This window comes from Sus scrofa, chromosome 6 (genome assembly GCF_000003025.6).
Source record: "Sus scrofa isolate TJ Tabasco breed Duroc chromosome 6, Sscrofa11.1, whole genome shotgun sequence".
Classification (NCBI taxonomy): Eukaryota; Metazoa; Chordata; class Mammalia; order Artiodactyla; family Suidae; genus Sus; species Sus scrofa.
Window position 1 is genome coordinate 102,446,633 of NC_010448.4, and position 22,953 is coordinate 102,469,585.

The window sequence follows — 22,953 nt, forward strand, 5'->3', positions numbered from 1 at the left end:
AACAAATCTTTAACTGGAGTGTAATATCTGTGTGCAGTTCTTTTTGTCTTTTGCCTTAAATTTATGCAATCACAACACTGTTTTCTACAGTTTCTTAGGTTACTGTTCTTTCCCATCCTCTTCAGTGTGATTATGTTACGTGCTTATAATGCATTGCCTTATGGAAGGTGCTGATTCCTGAATATTAATTTCATATTCTTTTGCCTTACTAAATTGTGGTGTTGGAGGTACTGTTTTTATTGATTCTTTAGCATTGTCCAGGTATCACATCATTTGCAAGTGGAAATAGTTTTGCCTCTTCCTTACTAATTCTTTATTTCATTTAGTTGTAGTTGCTAATACTGAATATACAATGGTGAATAATGATAGAGATATTGAGCATCCTCCCCCTGTTCCTGATCTGAGTAGATGTGTTTTCTAGGGTTTTCCCTTAAATAAGATGGTGGTTTTAAGATGGAGAAATACGGAGTTCCCGTCGTGGCGCAGTGGTTAACAAATCCGACTAGGAACCATGAGGTTGTGGGTTTGATCCCTGGCCTTGATCAGTGGGTTGAGGATCCGGCATTGCAGTGAGCTGTGGTATATTGCAATGAGCTGTGGTGTAGGTTGCAGACGCGGCTTGGATCCCGCTTTGCTGTGGCTCTGGCGTAGGCTCCATATGCTGTGAGAGCAGCCCTAGAAAAGGCAAAAAGACAAAAAAAAAGACAAAAAAAAAAAAAAAGGATAGAGAAATACAAATATTTTCCTTGTTAAGTATCCTTTCATGTTAAGAATGTGTGGGTTTATTTTTATTTTTTTGGCTATGCCCATGGCATGTGGAAGTTCATGGACCAAGCCACTGTAGTGACAATACCAGATCCTTAATTCGGTGTGTCACAAGAGAACTCCCTGCTTTTACTTCTGTTACACAAAAGTCAATTTCAGATGGAGCATAAATAAACATGAGGTATAAACAATAAAACTTTTAGAAGAAAAACAGGAGACCATTTCCTCTTATAGTATGTATATATGTGATCACACACATATATATCCCAAGTATAAAGAAATCTCATGTTAAAAATAACATAAAAGCAGGAGTTCGCATTGTGGCTCAGTGGTTAAGGAATCTGACTAGCATCCACGTGGACGAAGGTTTGATCCCTGGCCTTGCTCAGTGGGTTATGGATCCAGCGTGCTGTGAGCCATGAGGTAGGTCGCAGATGAAGCTTGGATCCTACGTTGCTGTGGCTGTGGCATATGCTGGCAGCTACAGCTCCTACTGAACCCCTAGCCTGGGAATCTCCATATGCCATGGGTGTGACCCTAAAAAACCCCCATAAAAGCAAACATCTATTAAAAATTAATGAGAGTTTAAATCAGGACCTTATAATAGAGAATATCCATATAGTCAATAAATAGATTGTTTAAAATTTCGCTAGTCATTGGGGAAATGCATATTGAAATGACGGTGTAATGCTATTCTATGTTCACTAGACTAACTGAAATGAAAAAAAATTCCAAATATCAGTGACAGTGTAAAGCAAATTGAAGTTGGGTTTATTGCTGGAGTGAATATCAATTGGTACAACCACTTTGGAAAATTGTCAATATCTACTGAGGCAAAATAATTTGCATATCCTGTAATTCAGCATTTCTACCCTTAGTATACTTAAAAAATGATACATAGGGAATTCCTGTTGTGGCACAGTGGTAATGAACCCAACTAGTGTCCATGAGGATGCAGGTTCAACCCCTGGCCTTACTCCTTGGGTTAAGGATCTGGCGTTGCTGTGAGCTGTGGTGTAGGTTGCAGATGCGGCTTGGATCTGGCTTTGCTGTGGCTGTTGTATAGATTGGACGCTGTAGCTGCAATTCAACCCCTGGCCTAAGAACTTCCGTATGCCATGGGTATGGCCCTAAAAAGCAAAAAAAAAAAAAAAAAGAGGATGCATATGTTCACCAAAAGCTAGGGTAGTATATTTAGAAATCTTTCTAACATTTAAAATATTTAGAATGGGTGGGAAAATAAGAAAATAATACACTCTACAGCACTATTTATAATATCCCCAAACTGAGAACAACCTAAACTGTCTGTATACAGTAAAATGGATAAATATGTGATGGTACAGTGATATCACATGGCAGTAAGAATAAGCAAACAACAAGCTGGACAAATTAACACACATGCTGAGTGAAACAGGTGTAGCAAAAACACTTGTTTACTCACTGACTCTAAATACTTTATTATTTTAAGTATTCTCAGTGCTTCAAGTGTGTGGGGATTTTCCCATACCAAGCAATTCTTTAGATTCTCTGCACACCAGGTGGGTGTTCTACAATTTAGCTTAATTCTGATGTTATAGCATCAGACCCCACAGGATAAGGGCTCAGTCCCACAAGACCATCCCTACACTTTTAGGCACCAGTTGTACGTTCAGGTTGTCACCTGACCAACTGACTATGAATTGGAGGTTCTCATGATTTCCACCTTGGGTTTGATTAATTGTAAGGGTGTCGCACAGAATTCAGGAAAGCAGTTTACTTCCTACATCACCAATCTATGACAAAGGGACATGAAAGGAATATGACCATCAAATGAAGAGGTACATTGGGAAAGGTCTGGAAGGATCTCAAGCACAGAAATTTCTCCTCGTGGAGTGTGACCCCCACCTAGCCCTTGGTCCTGTGCGTGTTCACCACCTAGAAGCTCTCTGGGCCCTGTGTTGGGCTTTTATGGAGGCTTCATTACATAAACACAATTAATTAAACATTGTCTCCCTTAGTGAGTGGGTCAATCTCCAGCCCCTTTTCCCTCCAGAGAGGCTGGGAGGTGGGGCTGAAAATGCTAATACTCTAATCATGTGGTTGGTTTCCTTGGCAACCAGTCTCTACCCTTAGGGGCTTTTCAAAAGTCACCTTGTTACCATAAACTCAGAAGTGACTGAAAGGGGCTTGTTTGAATCATAAGACATGCATTTGACCTTCATCACTTTGGAGCTATTTCAGGAACTGGAGCTATTTGAGGTTGTAGGAGCTCTGTGCCAGGAATGGAAGGAGGACTAAATGTATCCAAATGTATATTTCTTATTATAAATCATAATATCATAGAGGACAGACCTCCAAAATGTACAAACTGAATGCTTTCATTTATATAAATTTCAAAAACAGGCAAAATTTACCCCTGATGTTATCTGAGGATGTTGGTTATTCCAGTGCTTGGGGAGTAGAGCTTGGGAAGTGTTATATTCTGTTTCCTGACCCGGGTGCTAGTTACAAGGTTGTGTTCAGTGTAAATTTTCAGTATAGTAAACACTTATGATTTCAGGTTTTCTAAATGTATGTTATATTACAATTAAATCTACCTAAGGAGAAATAAAAACAGGGAGGGAGGGAGAGAAAGAGAAGGAAGGAAAAGGAGAAAAGGAAAGAAAGAGAGGGAGGGAGGAAGAGGGAAAGAAAGAAGAAATTCTAATGGAAAAATGAAATTCCATTCACAGTGATTTTTATAGTTCATTGGAATAATTTTCATGAGGAATATACCTTACGGAGAAAACTATAACTTTACTGAAATATAGTTGATTTACAGTATTATATTTGTTTCAGGTATATAACAATGATTCAGTGTTTTTTATAGATTATATTCCATTTAAAGTCATTATAAAATAATGTGCTGTATAATATATCCTCGCAGTTTGTTTATCTTATACATAGTAGTGTTACCTCTTAACCTCCTATCCCTGTCTTGCCCCTTTCCAAGTCCCTCTCCCCACTGGTAATAACTGGTTTGTTCTCTATATTGGTGAATCTGGTGAATCTGGTTCTTTTTTGTTATAATCACTAGTTTTATTTTTTAGGTTCCACATGTAAGTGATAACATAGAATATTTGTCTTTCTCTGTCTGTCTTAGTTCACTAAGCATAATACTCTCCAAGTCCATCCATGGCAAAATTTTATACTTTTCATGGCTGAGAAGTATTCCACCTCCCATATTTATCTACTCATCTTTCTCCCTTTTTTTTTTTTTTCTTTTTAACAGTAACACCTGCAGCATATGGAAGTTCCTGGGCTAGGGGTTGAATCAGAGCTGTAGCTGCCAGCCTATACCACAGCCACAGCAACACCAGATCCAAGCCATGTCTGTGACCTATGCTGCAGCTTGCGGCATTGCCAGATATTTAACCCACTGAGTGAGGCCAGGGACTGAATATGCATCCTCAAGGAAATTTTGTCCAGTTCTTTACCTACTGAGCCACAATGGGAACTCTTATCCATCCCTTGATAGACACCTTGGTTGTCTCCATGTCTTGGCTATTGTAAATAATGCTGCTATGAATATTGGGTTGCCCGTATCTTTTTGAATTAGTGGAAAACTATAACATTTTAATTGAGAGATAAAAATATATTGAGTGGAAATAACGTGTTCTTGGATAGAAAAAACAGATTTTATCTTTTTCTCTAAATCCTCCTTTGGTAGACTTTCCACTTGAACTTCTTTGGGACATGTTGGGAGAGTGCCAAAATATTGCAGAATTCATTCAGTAAAATAAATGTGAGCATAATGACGAAAATATGTAAAAAACAATGGGATGATCTGTAAATTAAATGTACTATCAGATATTTAATATAATTTAGATCAGCAGTAATTAAGAGTGTTACATTAGCAAATTAATAGAGGAACTATGAGAACAAAACAGTAACTTGGAACTTGCTACAGAAGCAAGCCCCATGTCCAAATACCATCATACTGGGAGTTGGGGCTTCAGCACATGCATTGGGGAGAGGGGAATGGACATAATTTAGCTCATAAAAAGCATGAATCATTAAAATCAGGGGAAAAAGAATATTAGGCATGTAGGAGATTTCTAAAAAGGGCATACTGCCTTAATGTACTCTCAGTCATAAAGAGCAGTGCATTTGACTTCAAAATATTTTAACGTTTTGAGTTCACATCAGTTCAGCCAATAACCACTGAGTGCTCCCTCTGTGACAGGTAATGTGCCAATGTTGGGGACACAGCTGTGAATGAGGTAAACAGGACATGCCAGTTGCTTTGGGAGGATAAAGAATCAGGAGCAGGGCCACCTCGTGGTCATGAGATGGCAAGGAAAGCTTCCTGGAGGATGCACACCAGTTAGCTAATCCAATTTGCCCCACGGTGGGGCAAATTGGAGAAGAGCTGAGGAATTTCAGGCAGAGAGAGCAGTGAGCGGTACATGATAGAGCCTTGGAGGTAAGGCAGTGTGAAGGCTTTAATGAGACTGCTCCCCTTGCCTTAATGTTTGCTTAGAAGCCCAAAGCTAAGAAGAGAGGTAGTAAAAGTTTTACACACACACACACACAAATGTCTGTATACATTTTTTGGGGGGTCTTTTTATTTTAGGGCCGCACCCGAGGCATATAGAGATTCTCAGGCTAGGGGCCAAATTGGAGCTGTAGGTCCAGCCTACACTGCAGCCGCAGCAATGCCAGATCTCAGCCGCATCTGTGACCTATACCACAGCTCATGGCAGTGCTGGATCCTTAACTCACTGAACGAGGCCAGGGATCGAAGCTGCATCCTCATGGATGCTAGTCAAATTCACTTCCGCTGAGCCTGAATGGGAATTCCATTTTTTTTTAAAATGTGTTTTGTTGGCCAGTCAGATTTCCTCTATTATGAATTGGCTATTCATGTTCTTTGCACATTTTGGGGGGCGGGGAATGGTCACACCTGAAGTGGGTGGAAGTTCTGGGGCCAGGGATTGAACCCACACCACAACAGTGACAATGCTGTATACTTAACCCGCCGAGCCAACAGGGAACTCTCTCTCTCTGTGTATAAAGTATAAATACAAACATACAAATAGACATGTCCATATACTTTATTTGCCCTTCATATATACATTAAAGGCAAACATGGATGCAGGACCATCTGAAAGATGGTTGAATTTAATCTCATTTCCAGCTTCTATTGCTAGAAATTTGATAGTGTTTTGCAGTTGCCATTAGTACCTAATATTACTTTTTCTGTAAATTTGGCTATAAGCAATTTGAAAAAGTTGCCTTTTATTATCTTTCTATGGTGGTAAATTCCACTATAAATCAGATCCATTATCATAGAGAGGGAGAGACATTTCTTTGAATGTTGTTTAATGTGTTGGCGTCATGGGCTGAATTTTACTGGCTCATTTCATTCTCAATCTGTCTCCTAAAACGTAGTATAAGAAAACTAAGGACAAGTTTATAAAAAATCATATTTGCCATTAAACCAATAATGAGTTAAATTTGAGATATTGTCTGTTTTGCTGTGGAGAGCATCAAAATATGGGAAATAGTCCCTCAAATATGAAAGAGTTCAGATGCAACAAGGACCTGGAGGAGCAGACAGACATGGTTTAAATTCCAGCCCTACCACTTTCTTATTATCTATCTTTGGCAAATTACTAATTCCTTAAATCTACTTTATTTGTAAGACGGAAGTAATAGCATTTCATCTGAGGGCGAAGGGAGGTCATTTCTATAGAGCGCCAATCCAGTGCTTTACGCCGTGTGCTCAATACACGGATATTCTATCTTCCTAAATTTTAAACAAGAACAGAAGAAAAAGGCATAAATAACTACTCTTTATTTTACACTGTAGTTTTGCACTTTATTTGCATTGATTAATTATTTCAGAAGCATACACGTGGCTTCCAAAAGAGGCAGGTTGGGTGACTGGGCTGTGACATGAAGTCTGTCCCACTGACCTGCAGCCCATTTTCCTGATGGCCAGTGTGCCTCTGAACTATTGGTGTAACGATGAGAGTGTGGCTGCTCTGCGTGTGGTTGAATATGTATAAGTGATATTGGGGAAGTATCTCTGAATCTCAGTTAACAGATTTGCATTTTGCTTTTATCCTTTTCCATGTTTCAGCACCTGGTGGACGGTGTTTCCGAGCACCTTCTGAAATTACTACTCGCACCTTTCCTGGGACACTTTTTAAAAGGACCAGCAAGCCTCCAGTTGACGTGGCTAGAATCCCAGATTCATGGAGCTGTTGCAGAGCACATCTCAGTGGTCTCCCTAAGTCTGGGTAAGAGTTTAAAAATTCATTTACTGTTGTGGATGATGTTTGATGTCATGACCTGTTCTGAAATAGGTCTGCCTTGTTACAAATCAGAAAATGATGATAACCAGACGCGTGGTAGAGGGGAAGAAATAGGGTACTGTAAAAAGGCATCAGTCTATTGATTGATATGTTTATTATTAGATACGCATATGCTGATGTATTTGAAAATCCTTTTATTATTTATGTAAAGTATAATGTCTTGGCATGATTGCAAGGGGAGTTTCGTGAAGAGCGTCCTTCTTTGAAAATATAACCACAGGACAGTTTGAGCAAACCTGTAATTGCTACAACCTATGTTGTTTCTACTGCTATAAAATCAATAAGTGTAAATTAGAGAGGCCATCTCTTTGAAATTGATTATGATGACAATGTACCAACTATGATTATCCTCATGCAAATCCTGCCCAGACAGTGAGATTCCTTTATCTGTCCTTCTCGTGCATGTAATTTTTTGTTTACATGCCTTTTCCTCAACATCAGTATATACTAATATACTCAATTGCTGGTCACTTCATTTGGGATTAATTATCAAAACAGAAATGAGGCTGAGAAAAAACAGTGAAATCAAATTGAATGGCAGAATAGAAATAGTTACTGCAGGAGCCTTTGAGGGAGATGAAGAAGATGAGCAAGGTGACTCTGCATCCCTTAGAAGGATGCTTCAGGAGCTGTTGTGAGGACAGAAGCTAAGGCATGAAATAGTTGCTTTGACCGTGACATGAGGTTCCCATGGGTGGATAGATGTTGAGGAAAAAAAAGTCATCCTGTGGTTTTCCTTCTCAAGTATGCAAGTTATTATGCATCACAAGTACCTGAGACACAAGGTGAATAAGAACCACTGAGACATAAATAGAAAGATATTTATGTGGACTTAACCTCTTGGGATGAGTATTCATATACAATATGTAACAGATTTTCAAGTATTTTATATATAAGGGAAGGGATATCGTGTAAGTTTCCTGATGGATAAATCCTGGGAAATGGAAACCAGAAAAGCTGGAGGTCATTATGGTGGCTGAGAACATGGACTTTGGAAGAGATGAATTTCTTTGGTTTGAATCCTGATTGTGCCACCTTTTGGCCATGACTCCTTTGGTCATTGTGAAATTAAGTGAGCCGATTTATACATTAGCCCATAAGAAGTGTTCAGAAATGGGTGATTCTGTTAACTGATTTGTGTGAATATTTGTAAGGACTTGGATAGTTTCACCAGTTTTTGATCTTAATATCATTTTCTCTCTGAAGACTTAAATTTCTCATCTGTAAACCCTTCTACTATGTTGCCTTTTCTTTATTCTCACAGAGTCAAGTCGAGAAGACATTACTATATTTTCCAAAAGTAGACGGTTGACTTTCAAATCTGGCATGTATTTTAGTTCTGAAGATCTTTGGTATTTAAAATTTTATGATATCAAATCTGCCACTTTCTAGCATCTTATTATAGGATAACTTATCTAAAGTTTCTAAATAGTCTCATCTTTGAAGTGGAAACAATAGACTATCTATGAGAATTTTTGTGCAAAATAAAAAAGGAAAGCTACAGTACATGGCACATGTGGGCTACTATGAATATTACTACCATTATTATTGTAATTCTTCTTAAATATATTCTTATTTACTTTAGATGTGATTGCTCATATTGCCAGTCTTTAATTTGTGGAAATTGAAGCAAGATAGTCTACAATTTTTCATAAAACAATGTATGCAAATTCATATGCCACTTTTTAAATTTTTGAAACATGATTCACCATCATCATTTTGTACCCTCAAAATATAATATATTTCATTTAAACACAAATCTCATTTTATGATGCTAAATTATCTCTAAGGACATCTGCTTTTAAAACTCGCCAAACTTGTTTCTTTCTAGAAGAAATTATATAAATTTCATTTTAAATTGCTTCACATTTTGATGATTCTTAATAGCAGAGTTTGGCTGTTTGTCCTTTAAGTTTTTATCCTTAACTTTAGACTGCTGACCCAGCCTACCTAGTCTACAAAAATCATACAGTAAATATTAGGAAAGCAGAGTACTCTTTTTGTTTTTTGGCTTTTTAGGACCACACCCATGGCATATGGAGGTTCCCAGGCTAGGGGTCGAATCAGAGCTGCAGCTGCTGGCCTACACCACAGCCACAGCAATGCGGGATCCGAGCCATGTCTGTGACCTACACCACAGCTCATGGCAACACCGGATCTTTAACCCACTGAACGAGGCCAGGGATCGAAACAGCATCCTCATGGTTCCTAGTCAGATTCTTTTCCACTGAGCCACTACGGGAACTCCTTGTTTTGTTTTATTTCTTTATTTTTATTATTTATTTATCTTTAAATATTATTAAAGTATAGTTGATTTACAATGTCGTGTTGATTTTAGGTGTACAACAAAGTGATTCAGTTATACATGTACATATATCCATTCTTTTCCCATATAGGTTATTAGAGAATATTGAGTAGATTTCCCTGTGTTATACAGTAGGTCCTCATCAGTTATCTGTTTTATATATAGGACTGGGTCCAAATTTATGCCTACCTTCCATGTTTCCCCTTTGGTAATCATAAGTTTATTTTGGAAATCTGCGAGTCTGTTTCTGTTTTGGAAATGAGTTATTTTGTATCATTTTTATTAGATTCCACATATAAGTGACATCATATGTATTTGTCTTTATCTGACTGACTTCACTTAGTATGAGAGTCTCTAGGATGCTCTTTACTACTTACTTCATGTAACCTTCTAACTTTGTACCATCTTAGTCCCATGGTTCTGAATGCTTAGAGTTTGATTGCATAATCCAGCCTTAATGTCCAAGTCTGACTCAGATTTTATTTGCCATAGTACAGTACTGGGTTTGAAATAACTAGTCAATTTTAGAAAACTGAAAAATGGGGCTGCTTCTTTCATATTAAGGTCTGATGTTGACTGTGCAAAGATATATACCAAGGTTAAGGATAATATGCTCTATGAAGTGTTGCAAACAATTAAAGTTTATTTTAGATTTCTTCTCCATTTTATTTTCTTTATTTTTCTGCTTTATTTCAAAAATGTTTCTAAATAACTTAATTGTATGAGCAAACAGGAATAAGAATATATCAAATGTTTCAAATGCATCTAAGGGCTTATGGCATTTGTAGGATTAACTAATAAATAAATTTTCAACAGAGCTAATTTGTAGGTAATCTGGGCCCAAGCCAGATTTTTAACATGAACAATGTAATTAAATTACTTCATTTTTACAAGTAAATATACCATAAGATCTTTCATAGTGGCCAAGATTTAGACCGTTTGAATACATTTTCTAACATTTTTTTGCCACTTAAAGTATCTGAATAAATAAAAGGAACTTAGGCAATTCTATGTAAAAGTTAGAAACTGTTTTTATTTTAAAAACAGCATTTTAAAACCACTTAGTTGTAGTGGCGTAAAATATTTCCTTTATAATTTTTAAAACAGAAGTTCCTGTTGTGGCTCAGTGGTTAACGAATCCGACTAGGAACCATGAGGTTGCAGGTTCGATCCCTGACCTTGCTCAGTGGGTTAAGGATCTGGCATTTCCGTGAGCTGTGGCAAAGGTCGCAGATGCAGCTCGGATCCCGTGTTGCTGTGGCTGTGGTGTAGGCCGACGGCTACAGCTCCAATTCAACCCCTAGCCTGGGAACCTCCATAGGCCGCGGGTGTGGCCCATTAAATGGCAAAAAGACAAAACCAACAAGCAAACAAAAAAACAACCATAAGATCTTCAAGAGCATTTATCCAAATAGCTGGTGTATTTTTCTACTTTGAATATAATTTTTTATAATTCAAAAATAAGAAATTTAAAAATATCTCATTTCCTGCCATTATAATCTAGACATTATCAAGGGCAGGGTATTTGTTTTAGGTGATCTCAGTGTTTCTAGAAAGACTCCCCTGCCAAATGAGATGATCACAGAAGACTGTCACTTTTGGAGTATTGTTCATGACCAGGTGTTTAGTCTTGGTTTTCATTGTATCATGTTTTCCAAAGACTTTGTGAGGGAAAAAATGTCCTCCCAAGTAAAGTGTGCACAGAGTTCCTGTTATTTTTGATGTCTAGCAAAAACTAGCAAGGTCAAGTACATCGATGCCACTTTCTTAAATTTCTGGACCATGTGTCCTATTTCCTGTATGGTTGCTGAGGACTGTTTTGATCATTTCCTGGGAAAGGCAGGAATGGAAGTTAGGACTTTTTTGTAGATTAGGGAAGGTGTAAGGAGAAACTTGGGGTATCCGCCTACATACTTCTAGTGTATGCCACGATTATTCCTGAGAAGGAAAATCCTATTACTTCTCTAATATTCTGAAGGAAACTAAACATTGGGTATTGCTAGCGGTGGCTAATAGGAAGTGAAAGCCAATTTTATTTGCTATGACCACTCATGTTTATATTGTTTACTGCAGTGATCGCTGGTAACCCACATGTCTTATTTCCATAAGTTAAATTGTGTTCAGGAATCTGCAAAGACAAAAAAAGGACTTTATACTGAAGATTTTTTTTTAAATTTTTCAAAGGTTCTTATTTATTCTTCTACTTCGTAAGAAAATTGATACCTTCCCCCTTACACACATTTTCCTTATATATTTTAATTTTGTATCCTCATTCTGTAAATAAATGAATAATAGCAGTAACTCATAATTCTTGGTATGAATTGTCAGGAAAGAGCATAGAATATCATATAGGTCTGGAATTAAATAGATGATATTTATGAAACATTTATATTCACCTTAGTTCTTTAATAGTATCAAGACTCCAATTGTTTTTGCATTATAGGGATTTTTCTAAAAGAGTCATTTCATATATAATCTCTTATTCAGGTTTACTTTTATAATACAATTTTAAGAAGATTGTGGTCTAGTGCATTTTCCTTTTATATTCTTTATAAAAGTTAAATTTTATCTAGGACGAGCAAAATGTTTAGTCTACTTGCTGGCAAATTTACCAAAAGAAATCTACTCAAGTGTATTGAAAATCTGATCATATAATTAAGTCAGGATGGTTGTCAGGCAGAGAATAAAGTGAGTCCTTGATTATCTTCCAGCTTTTTATATTTGCCCTGAACCCACGTCTGTGAGAAGGAAAGAGCACTGGGCTGAAGTTGGACCAGGTTGTTAACTGTGATTTCAGGCCATTCACTCTGTTGGCCTCTTGAGCTTTAGTTATTTTTTCTTAACACACACACACACACACACACACACACACACACACACACACTCTTCACAGGGTTGTTGGGGGAATTAAATGAACTAATAATTGTGGAAGTATTTTTGAACTTAAAGGCAGTATGGAAATAGTGCAGGTAACATTTTGCAATTCCTAGTGCTGTAACAAGGAAACTTTTTTTTTTTTTTCTTTTCTTCTTTTTAGGGCCGCGCCCCCTGCATATGGAAGTTCCCAGGCTAGGGGTGGAATCAGAGCTGCATCTGCTGGCCAAAGCCACAGCAAGGCCAGATCTGAGCCTTGTCTGCGACCTACTCTGCAGCTCCCAGCAATGCCGGATCCTTAGCCCACTGAGTGAGTTCAGGGATCAAAACCACATCCTCATGGATACTAGTTGGGTTGGTACTGCTGAGCCACACGGGAACTCCGGAAGATCTTATAAGAGTTTAAAGAGTCTAAGTGTAAAATTCTGTTAAAAGTTTTAATGGAAAGAAATTGAAAGATAAGTATTTCCAGTGGGTTTGGTATCACACTTCCTGTTACATATTTCCTTTAATTTAGCACACTACTGTTTGTTTCTTTCATTGGTAGAACGTGTACATTCAGAGTAAATGGTAAATATTGACGTTGAATATTTTTGTTAAATATTAATCCCTTGTTGAATTATCTGTCAGAGAACTGGGTGTCAGAGGACTTTTAAGTGAGGAAGAATAAAGATTCTATAAATGTAGCAGTTCTGATGAAGCCAATTAAAATTGTGCATGTTCTATAATATAAATTGGAAATGGGAGTGACATATAAGTCCTTTCATAATCATATTACAGGCTATCAGGAAAGATAGGTAATTTATAAGAAGCATCAGTTTCCCATTATGATTTATCTTTCTAGACACCATGCAGATAGGTTTTTCAATGTGGGTAAAAACTTGATCCTAACTTACTAAGTTAGAGGACATAGGAATTCATGGGGATGGACTCAAAATCCAGTTGTGTCTGAATCCAAAGCCAGGGCTTTTTAGCACTAACAAAAAACAAAAAACAAAAAACAAAAACCAGCCTTTACCTTCTGCATATATATTATGGAAGAGATCATTGCAGTGGGTTAAAAAAAAAAGTATTTTGTCCCCATTGGTTAGATACCTAGTCTCAGAGCTATATAAATTATAAAGTGTTCATAATAAATTGTTTTGAAGGAAGTTTTAATCCATGAGCAAGAAAGATATTTTAACTACTTTACTACCAATTTTAGTCCGTTTTCATCTACTAAATGCCCCATTTAATGTCCTGATCGCTGCTTTGGTGACCTGTAGAACGATTCGTAGATGACTACATAGGGGGAATAGTTTATTTGCATAATAATAGTCTAAGAAATAAGCAGCTCCCTGCTCTAAGTTCATTTAACATCTTATTTATTCAACATCTGTCTTATCATCTTGTCTTACAAAGGATTTGTACTTGACCTTACCCTCAGTGTGACTCCTGAAGAAAACGGTCTGTGATCTCTTCATCTTGGTGACCTGGCTCCCAGCCATAGTTCCCTGACAAATAATAGGCACTCGTAATATTTAGGAAATGAAAGCAGGATAAAAATAGTCAAATACATGCCTAGGATCATGTGACTCTTCAGTGTTGTAATAGATTGTGAAATTCTTATTTTTTATTTTCCATCTACTGACACATTCTGTGAGTCATTTATTCACTCAAGAATCCTTTATTAGATACATAGTATGTATGCAGCACTTCTCTGGATACCAAAGGTGCCTTAATAGGTCAATTAATCAGAAGTCCCATCTTTGTGGGCCTTATATTCTAGCTAATAAAAGTACACCTGATCAAACTTTAAAATCCTTTATAACATAAAAGCAATTTTTTTCAAAAAAGTATTTATGATTATAATTTAAAAAGGGATTTCCTTAACAAAAGAAAATAAATGTAAAGGTTCACAAAAGACTCAATAGTCTGTGAATTAAGCCTAATGGGATTTTTAAATGATGTTCAAAATAGTGATACAATTAGATCATCCCTCAACATCTGTTATCTCAAGTTCAGCAAAGAGAAACTATGATTTATTTCAGAATTTTCAACTCTATTTTTAAATATAGTGATGGTTCAAATGCTGTTAATAATTTGAAGTATACATACAGAAGAAAGAGAAATATCAAGACGGGGCAGCAGGGGGGAGAACCAGTGGCAAAAGATACAGTGAAAGCAACATTGTGAAATACAGGATCTAAAAGAGATTTTCATTTTAGCTGTGAAAGGGTAAAATAAAAAACTAAGATTGCTCAAATCAAAAAAAGAATAGCAGATTGGCTCAAATATTCCAGCAGTATCAGTGATGTTCTAATGATACTTATGAGATTGTCACTTTACTTATGCATTTGTTTAATTTTTGATTTGGACTCGCTGACAGTTCTCTTTACGAATTAGAATTGACAGCTGGCTCCTGACACACAACCCTCAAATGTTCATGTAAAAATCAATCTAAAATTGTGTGAATGTTATTCTTTGACGTAGCCATTGATCCAAACCCTTACAGGAGCTAAGAGAAGATTAGATGTCACAGGATCGTTTTGTTACAAGGAACAGAGTCCCTTTCTTGCCACCTTAGATAAAGGGGATTTACTGAGATGACACACGGGGGGCATTTTATGTAGGTTTGCTGTAGGGGTTCAGCCTGGCCTCCAGGCAGCCGTTACTCTCTTTAGCTGACAGTCTTTGTGGGTCTCATGGCCTCTCTTCTTTTGTTCTTTCCTGAAATTGTTGCCATCTTTCTACCTTCAGAACTGCTCCTTCCACACTTGAGAGTGGCCAGTGCAGTGGTCCCCAATGTGTGCTTTATTCAGGTTCTCCAGAACGGCTGTCCAGACCTGAATTTATCTCTGGACCAGATTCCATTTCTGGAGAGGATGTGACTGGTCCCCCTCCATCAGTTATTCATTTACACCCAATAAGCAGTAGTTAGAAGAATGGGGTCACATGGTAAGTATGTATATAAGCTACTTCTATGCCAGGGGGCCAGAAAAGGACCCCAGGGTGGGATGTAGGGAAGGGGACAGCTTGGCTTCAGGATAGTAGCAGACAAGTCACAATGTGCTAATAGTGGTTATAGGCAGATTGGCATTTATGGTTTATTTTGGTGCCTCTTATTTGATGTATTAAAATTCATGCTTTCTGTTTATCACTTTGTGTCCTAAATAGTAGTTGAAACCAATAGTCTTTAATTTCTACACTATAAAAATGTCACACATGATTCATGGCATATATTTAATATGCACATTTAAATACCTGACTATGATAAATCACTCATAGAATTTTTAATTTAAAAGCCCAGTGGAGTTCACACCCTCGCTAACCCTATAGCATTTCACTTCTCAGTGCCATTGCTGATGGCCTCCTTTAAAATACATTTGACACCGAAAATCTAGAATGTTTAATTTCTGAAAACTTCAAACAGGATATGGGTAATTTTGCTTTCCTTATATTCTTAGGTTTAGTGTGTAAGCTCTGATGTCCAGACCTGGGGTTGGCCACATTGTTCAGAAAAAGGACCTTACTTCCTCCAGACATTGCCTTCTTACCTGTGCTTTCTTAATTAGAGCTATGCCAAGCTATGGGACTTCCCATTTCAGTCCCAACCACCTGAATTTTCAACTGACATATAAACCTATGAATCCACGTCCAAGCAAAACAAGCTTAAATGAGCATTTAATGAGGCTTGATGAGGCTGTGTGGTTTTTGGAGCTATCGAATTATGTGTTCAACAATTTTTACTACTTTTATTCTGTAGAGCTCTGAGTTCATTGCTGGGAACCTAGCACTTTGTCTCCTGCAGTGGATAGTGTTGTGGGAGGTGGGATAGGATTAAAAAAACAGCTATTATTTGATACATTTTGCCATTTAGTTTGATATTCCTGCTTATTCTTTGAGATCATTTTAATGCCAACCACGTAAGAATTATTGCTTCTACTCTGGACATTCTCACCCTTAAGAAATTTGCCCTATTAGGATAATTGTTTATTCTCCAGCCAACTATTTCTGATTTTGAGGAGTTAACTGCCGCATTTCTGTATATTCCTGTAGCCATTTGGTCTATAATGCATAAAAAAATTCTTTTTAAATTTCTGAAAATTTTTTACTGAAGTGTAGTTGATTTACAATGTTGTGTTAGTTTCAGGTGTACAGCAAAGTGATACATATACATATATCCATTCTTTTTCAGATTATTTCCCCATGTAGGTTTACACAGAATATTGAATACAGTTTACTATGCTGTACAGTGGGTCCTTATTGGTTTCTACTTTATATATACTACTGTGTATATGTCAGTCCCAAACTCCTAATTCATCCCTTACCTCGCATTCCCCCTTTGGTAAGCATAAGTTTGTTTTTGAAGGCCATGGGTCATTTCTGTTTTGTAAATAAGTTCATGTGTATCACCATAAAGAGATTCTTAAAGCAATTTGTTCTTAATAGTATTAGAGTCTCTATATATTCATTGCATTAAATAATTGATAAATTTGCTCTCAATTTTCGTACCTGTTCAAAGTCAAATGTAAACACTAGTGACCTTTTAAAATTCCTGATGGCTTTCTTCATTCCTTTTTTTTTTCTCCCCCAAAGATTCAAATTACCGCTAGAGTGTATGCTATTGCCATGTTTCCTATAATTTAGATAAAATTAAAACTCAAACGAACATATTGCTGTTATTTAAAAGTATTCTTGAAATAAGAAATCCAGACTAGGACAGCAGTATGTCTGAGAGTAAGAAATGGTATTAGTGGTTGTAGTTGCTGAAATTTCAAACCTCTTCCCATCCTCCCCTAAGGAGACAGAAAGGTTCTCTTTCCTGCATTTTCTCTTCCTACACAGCGGATCCCTTTGCAGAGTTCAATTTGAAGTTCACCTATTTTTTGTTGTTGTTTTTTGTTTTCATTTTTTGGCCATGTCTGCAGCATATGGAAGTTCCTTGGCCAGGAACTTAATCCATCCCATAGCAGCAACCCAAGCTGCTGCGGTGACAATGCCAGATCCTTAACCCACTTGAAGTTCACCTGTTTGACTTGAGGCTATGATGACACATCTCTAAACTTGGGCTAGGACCTTTTATTTTAATTTTTTATTTAACAGACTTTGGCAAACTGAGGTTAAGAAGCTTCCAGACATCATTAGTGCTGGAGGACTCGTTTGCTATACCCAATAACAAGATGTTTCTGCAACAACTATGTCAGACCATGAAATCATTGGTAATTCTCAGGTTTCATGTTGGCCAATCAAGAACTTAAGTTACTCCATTTCTTTTGATCATCTCATATACAAATGGCATTGAAGTCCTAATGCCACCAAAGTCACTTTACACTTGATATGAAATGAACTTAACTGGAGGTCTTTTATCCATCTATTGATACATGTATTCTGTCAAAAAATGCGTTTTGAGTGCCTTTCAAACATGAGTGGCACTGATGTGCAGATGTAAAGGAAATGCTTGTTGTTCTTTTTTAAATCTGAGGATGTGGTTGCTTACAAAAATGACCACAGATTTTTCCCCTTCCAATATTATGGTGATGATATAGACCTTCCCATTCAAAGTAGTTTGCTTTGGCCAGAGGGATATTAGCAAAACTGATGCAAGCAGAGGCTTGAAGAATGCTTGCATGGGAGAGCTTACCATCTTGATGCTTTTAGCACCTGGTACCCATGGGAAGAAGCACAGGGGAGCTTTTTAGGTGATGAGAAGTACCTGGCTCATTATTAGCCAACGGCCAGACCTATGAAGTGAGGACAGGTAGACCAGCAGGCCCCACTGAATCTCAACCTGATCTCAAATGCAGGATCTAACCTTGCTGAGATCAGTTGAACCTGATCCCGACCAATAGAATTTTGAGCTAAATAAATGGTGGGTGTATTCATGCATTGACTTTGGGGGTGGTTTCTTCGGCAGAAGGGGTTCACTGACACATGATGTGAAGCCATACACCTTTAAAACAGATACATTGGAAGGCGGGTCAGATAGGCAGAAAGGGACATTACAGATGAGGAGACACAGCCAAGAGGCCAGAAGGAAAAAGGGACTTAAATGTAAAATCTTACTTTTGAGCCATTTGGATGGAATATATCCATTGATGCCTCTAGGAAAATACGAACTTTATCTCCAACCCATTTGAGGTGAAAGTCAAACAAATCTGAAATATTTTAATGTTTCTGTTGCTTATATTCATCCATTATGCCTCTAGATTTAAGTCCTAATCAAAAGAGAGTTGGATTGGTTGAGATATTTGAATGAGGCCTAAAAAATAGTGTTTTTGGAAAAGCAGGTATTTCTTGTTTTTACTAAATTAATTTCTGTGTAAATAATTTTTATTCCACTAAGTTGTATAAATTAGGAATCAGAAGTTTATTGAGAGATATGCTATTTACTTTTTTCTTAGCTGTTCTATCTCACTGTGCACAAAATATAATTCCCTCCATTTGAAATGATAAACCCACAATTTTGCTTTTAGATATATGACAAGGTTGTGTGAAATCGAGTTGTTGTAACCAATTACTAATCATGATGTGTCTAATCAAAACTGTCATAATATATCTTGTTAACAGTACATGTATATGAGTGAAGATTTCAATTAATATGCTTTTTATCTCTACTGAAGTCACAAGATGCTATTTAACTCTTACTTCTCCTTCAGATCCTGGTCAAAGAACCCTTTCTCAGAGAGAGCTTATTTCCAAATTCAGTCTATTTCAGTTTTACCATGGGTGTCCTAGAGCTGTAGTGTTTTCTTTAAGGGACTTATTTCTGTGTTTATTTGTACTTAAATTGAATGATATCTCTTGTCTCCATTGAATTGTAAGCTCCTTGAGCAAAATGACCAAATAGCTTTAGATTTAGTGTTTTATGCTCCACATGGAACTCTGTGTCTGTCATCTAGTAGGCACTAAACAAATATTTTGATGAAAGAATTTATTAATGAGAGAGCTCTTTTGTGTATGTGAGGTCTTGGTTTAAATGCTAACAATAGAAAGTGCTAGGGTGAATTTATTCCAGTCAGAGGCAACAGCCTAGGTCCTAAATGGCAAAGAGTTTAATAGAATCAAGAAACAGAAAGACCAGGTGAGATCAAAACTTGAGTGGTCCATGAGGAGAGATGGATTCAGAGAGGGAGTCAGGGTACCAATCATACAGGGCCTTCCAGGTTGTGGTAAGAATTTGGGTTTTATTTTACGTGCAGTGGGAGAGATTGCAGAATTTAAAACAGGGTGGGAATGTCATGTATGCTCAGGTCACCCTTGCCACTGCTCAGACAATGAAGTGGAGGTGGGCATGGTTGGGGGCTAATGAGGTAGGTCAGAAGTTCTGAAGTAGTAAGGGTTTTGATCACTTTTTGGTTCATGCTAAGGATGTGGAGAAGAGTTAGGTGAATTTGTCACATTTTCTGAACAATCATTAGGATGTGCTTGACAGATAAAGAGGAACTGAGCTATTTCCCAGGTTTCTGTGCTGAGCAAGTGAGTGTCTGGTGTTTCATTCACTGACATTCAGAAAATCTGTGAGAGGGATGGGGGTGCATTGGTGGAGGAGGGAGAAAACACAATCCTGTGTGACATTAAAGTGAAAAGATGGAAACCAGCATGCCATTGCAGCACTATGCAAAAGAAAGCTAAGATGGCTTTATTACTGTTCAATAAAGAGATCACAGAACAAGAAATATTATGAGGGGGAAACAGGGATATTTCACAATGATAAAGAGGTCAGTTTATCGAGAGTCCTAAATGTGTCTGCACCTAATAACAGAGCCTTGCATCATGAGAAGGAAAGTTTGATGAAACCAAAAGGAGAAACAGACAAATGAACAACTGTCGTTGGATATTTCAATGCTCCACTCTCTGTAACTGATGAAACAGGTGGAGGAGGTGGACAAAACTATCATCTTATGTGACCTGCTTGAATATTTCACACAACAGCAGAGAATATACACCCAGAACATAGACCAGGAGAGATCATATGTCAGGTTCTAACACAAGTCTTAGCAAATTAAAGAGGATTGAAATTATGCCAAAATGGTCTTTAAACAAAAAGGAATTAAATTGGATCTTAGTGACAGAAGAGTATCTTAAAATTTGGTATAATTTGGAAATCAAAAAAACACGTTTATAAATAATCCATATTAAAAAGATGGACTCAGGAGTTCCCATTGTGGCTCAGTGGTTAACGAATCCGACTCGCAACCATGAGGTTGCAGGTTCAATCCCTGGCCTTGCTTAGGATCCGGCATTGCAGTGAATTGTGGTGTAGGTTGCAGACATGGCTTGGATCTGGTTGCTGTGGCTGTGGTGTAGGCTGGCGGCTACAGCTCTGATTGGACCCCTAGCCTGGGAATCTCCATATGCTGCGGTGCAGCCCTAGAAAAGACAAAAAAAAAAAAAAAAAAAAAAAAAAAAGGTGGAATCACAAGGGCAACTAGAAAATATTTTAAACCTAACTGAAAACGAAATCATATCAAATCAAAATGGTTAAGATGCAGCTAAGCAATAATTAGAGGGACTTTTTGCATTAAATGACAGTACTGGAAAAGAAGTATCAAATTGATGGGCTAAGCTACTGACTATAGCAGTATGAGAAAATTAAACCCAAAGAGAGCAGAAAAAAGGAAATAATAAGCATTAATCTAGAGACTGTCATACTCAGTGAAGTAGGTCAGAAAGAGAAAGACAAATACTGTATGATATCACTTATATCTGGAATCTAATATAAGGCACAAAGGAACCTTTCCACAGAAAAGGAAATCATGGACTTGCAGAATTGACCTGTGGTTGCCAAGGGGGAGGGGGAGGGATGGATTGGGGTTAATAGGTACAAACTATTGCCTTTGGAATGGATTAGCAATGAGATCCTGCTGTGTAGCACTGGGAACTGTCTAGTCACTTATGATGGAGCAAAATAATGTGAGAAAAAAGATTGTATGCATGTGTGTGTAACTGGGTCACCATGCTGTACAGGAGAGAAAAAATCATTTTGGGGAAATAACTATTATAAAATAATAATTACAAATAAAAGAACTCAATGAAATAGAAACAGGAAAAAATAAAACAAAAAGGCAATTTTTAAAAAAAATTAGTAAAATTGACAAATATATCTTTAGCCAAACTGATCAGAAAATAAAGAATAAACAAAGACAGACTATATAAAACAACTGAGTTCATTCCAAGGATGAAAGATTTATTTAACATTCAGAAGACAGTGTAATTCATCATGTTTACAGATTTAAAAATATAACTCATATGATTATCCTAGTAAATGCAAAATAGTATTTAAAAAACAGCAGGGAAATCTTCAGACATCATATTTAACAATTATTTTTCATTGTTAAATGAGAAAACAAAACTGTTTATTCTTGCTACTTTGATTTAGCATTTTAGTTGAAGTTCTTGACAGTACAGTAAAGCAAAAAAAAAAAAAACATGTAGATTGAAAATAAAGTAGTAAAATGTCTTTTTAAAAAAAAAAAGATTTTTGGTTGATTTACAATGTTCTGTAAATTTCTACTGTAAAACTATCTTGATCAGAGATGATATGATAGTCTTTGAACCCAATCTTTAAAAATGTACCAAAAAAGCTTTGGATGATTTCTGCACATTTACAAGAAACATAAAAATCAATTACATTTTTCTATACTAACAATAAATAATTGGAAATTGGCAATTGAAAATAAAAAATGCAGTTCATAGTAGCTTACAGATATTAACTCTTTAGGGATAAATTTAATACAATATATTCAGGATCTATAGGCTGAAAAGTATAAAACCTAACTTAGAGAAACTGAAAAAAAAAACAGATTAAAGGGATAGATATCCCCTTCATAGATTAGAAAACTCAATATTATTAAACTTTCCTTATCTCCAAAGTGTTCTATAGTTTCAGTGTAAGTCCAGTGAAAATCCCATAACATATCTTGGTAGATTGACCGAGTTGATTCAAAATGTACATGAAATGGCAAAAAAAGAATAGCCAAGACAAACTTTTAGTAAAAACAAAGAGAACTTATATTACTTAATTTCATGCCTTTCTATATATTCTGGTAATACATTATATACTACAGTAATCAAGATAGTGCAGTGTTCAAGTAAAAATATTTTTATAGATCAATAGAAAAAAACTAAGTCTGCAAATATGATGAATTGATTTTTGATACAGGAACCAAAAAATTTAATACAGAAATGCTAATTTATTTTTTCAACAAATGATGTTGGGGAGTTCCCGTCATGGCCCAGTGGTTAATGAACCTGACTAGGAACCATGAGGTTGCGGGTTCGATCCCTGGCCTCACTCAGTGGATTAAGGATCCAGCTTGCTGTGAGCTGAGGTGTAGGCTGCAGACGCGGCTCGAATCCTGTGTTGCTGTGGCTCTGACACACGCCAGTGTCTACAGCTCCAATTAGACCCCTAGCCTGGGAACCTCCATGTGCCCAAGAAATAGCAACAACAACAACAACAACAACAACAACAAAAAAAAGATTGTAAATACAGTGGATCATATTCATGGTCTCTGCAGAATAAATATTTCTATATGTGCTTTACTGAAACAGGTTACATATAATAAAATTCAACCGCACATGCCAAACAATTATATTTTTAATATATATGCCCATGTCGAACACCATTTCAACCAGGACATAAAATATTTTTGCACCCCAGAAAGTTCCCTCATGCCCATTGGT

At 36.9% G+C, this 22,953-nt stretch overlaps 1 protein-coding gene across 7 annotated transcripts in view; it reads left to right on the forward strand.

Moving 5' to 3' along the window:
- The window catches only part of DLGAP1 (DLG associated protein 1), an 866,754-nt gene that overhangs the window by 113,545 nt on the left and 730,256 nt on the right, over positions 1 to 22,953 (forward strand). For all 7 annotated transcript variants that reach the window (XM_021097724.1, XM_021097721.1, XM_021097720.1 and 4 more), the window contains exon 2: positions 6,872 to 7,031. The gene's annotated coding sequence lies outside the window, so the exon portion shown is untranslated. The remainder of the gene's footprint in view (positions 1 to 6,871; positions 7,032 to 22,953) is intronic.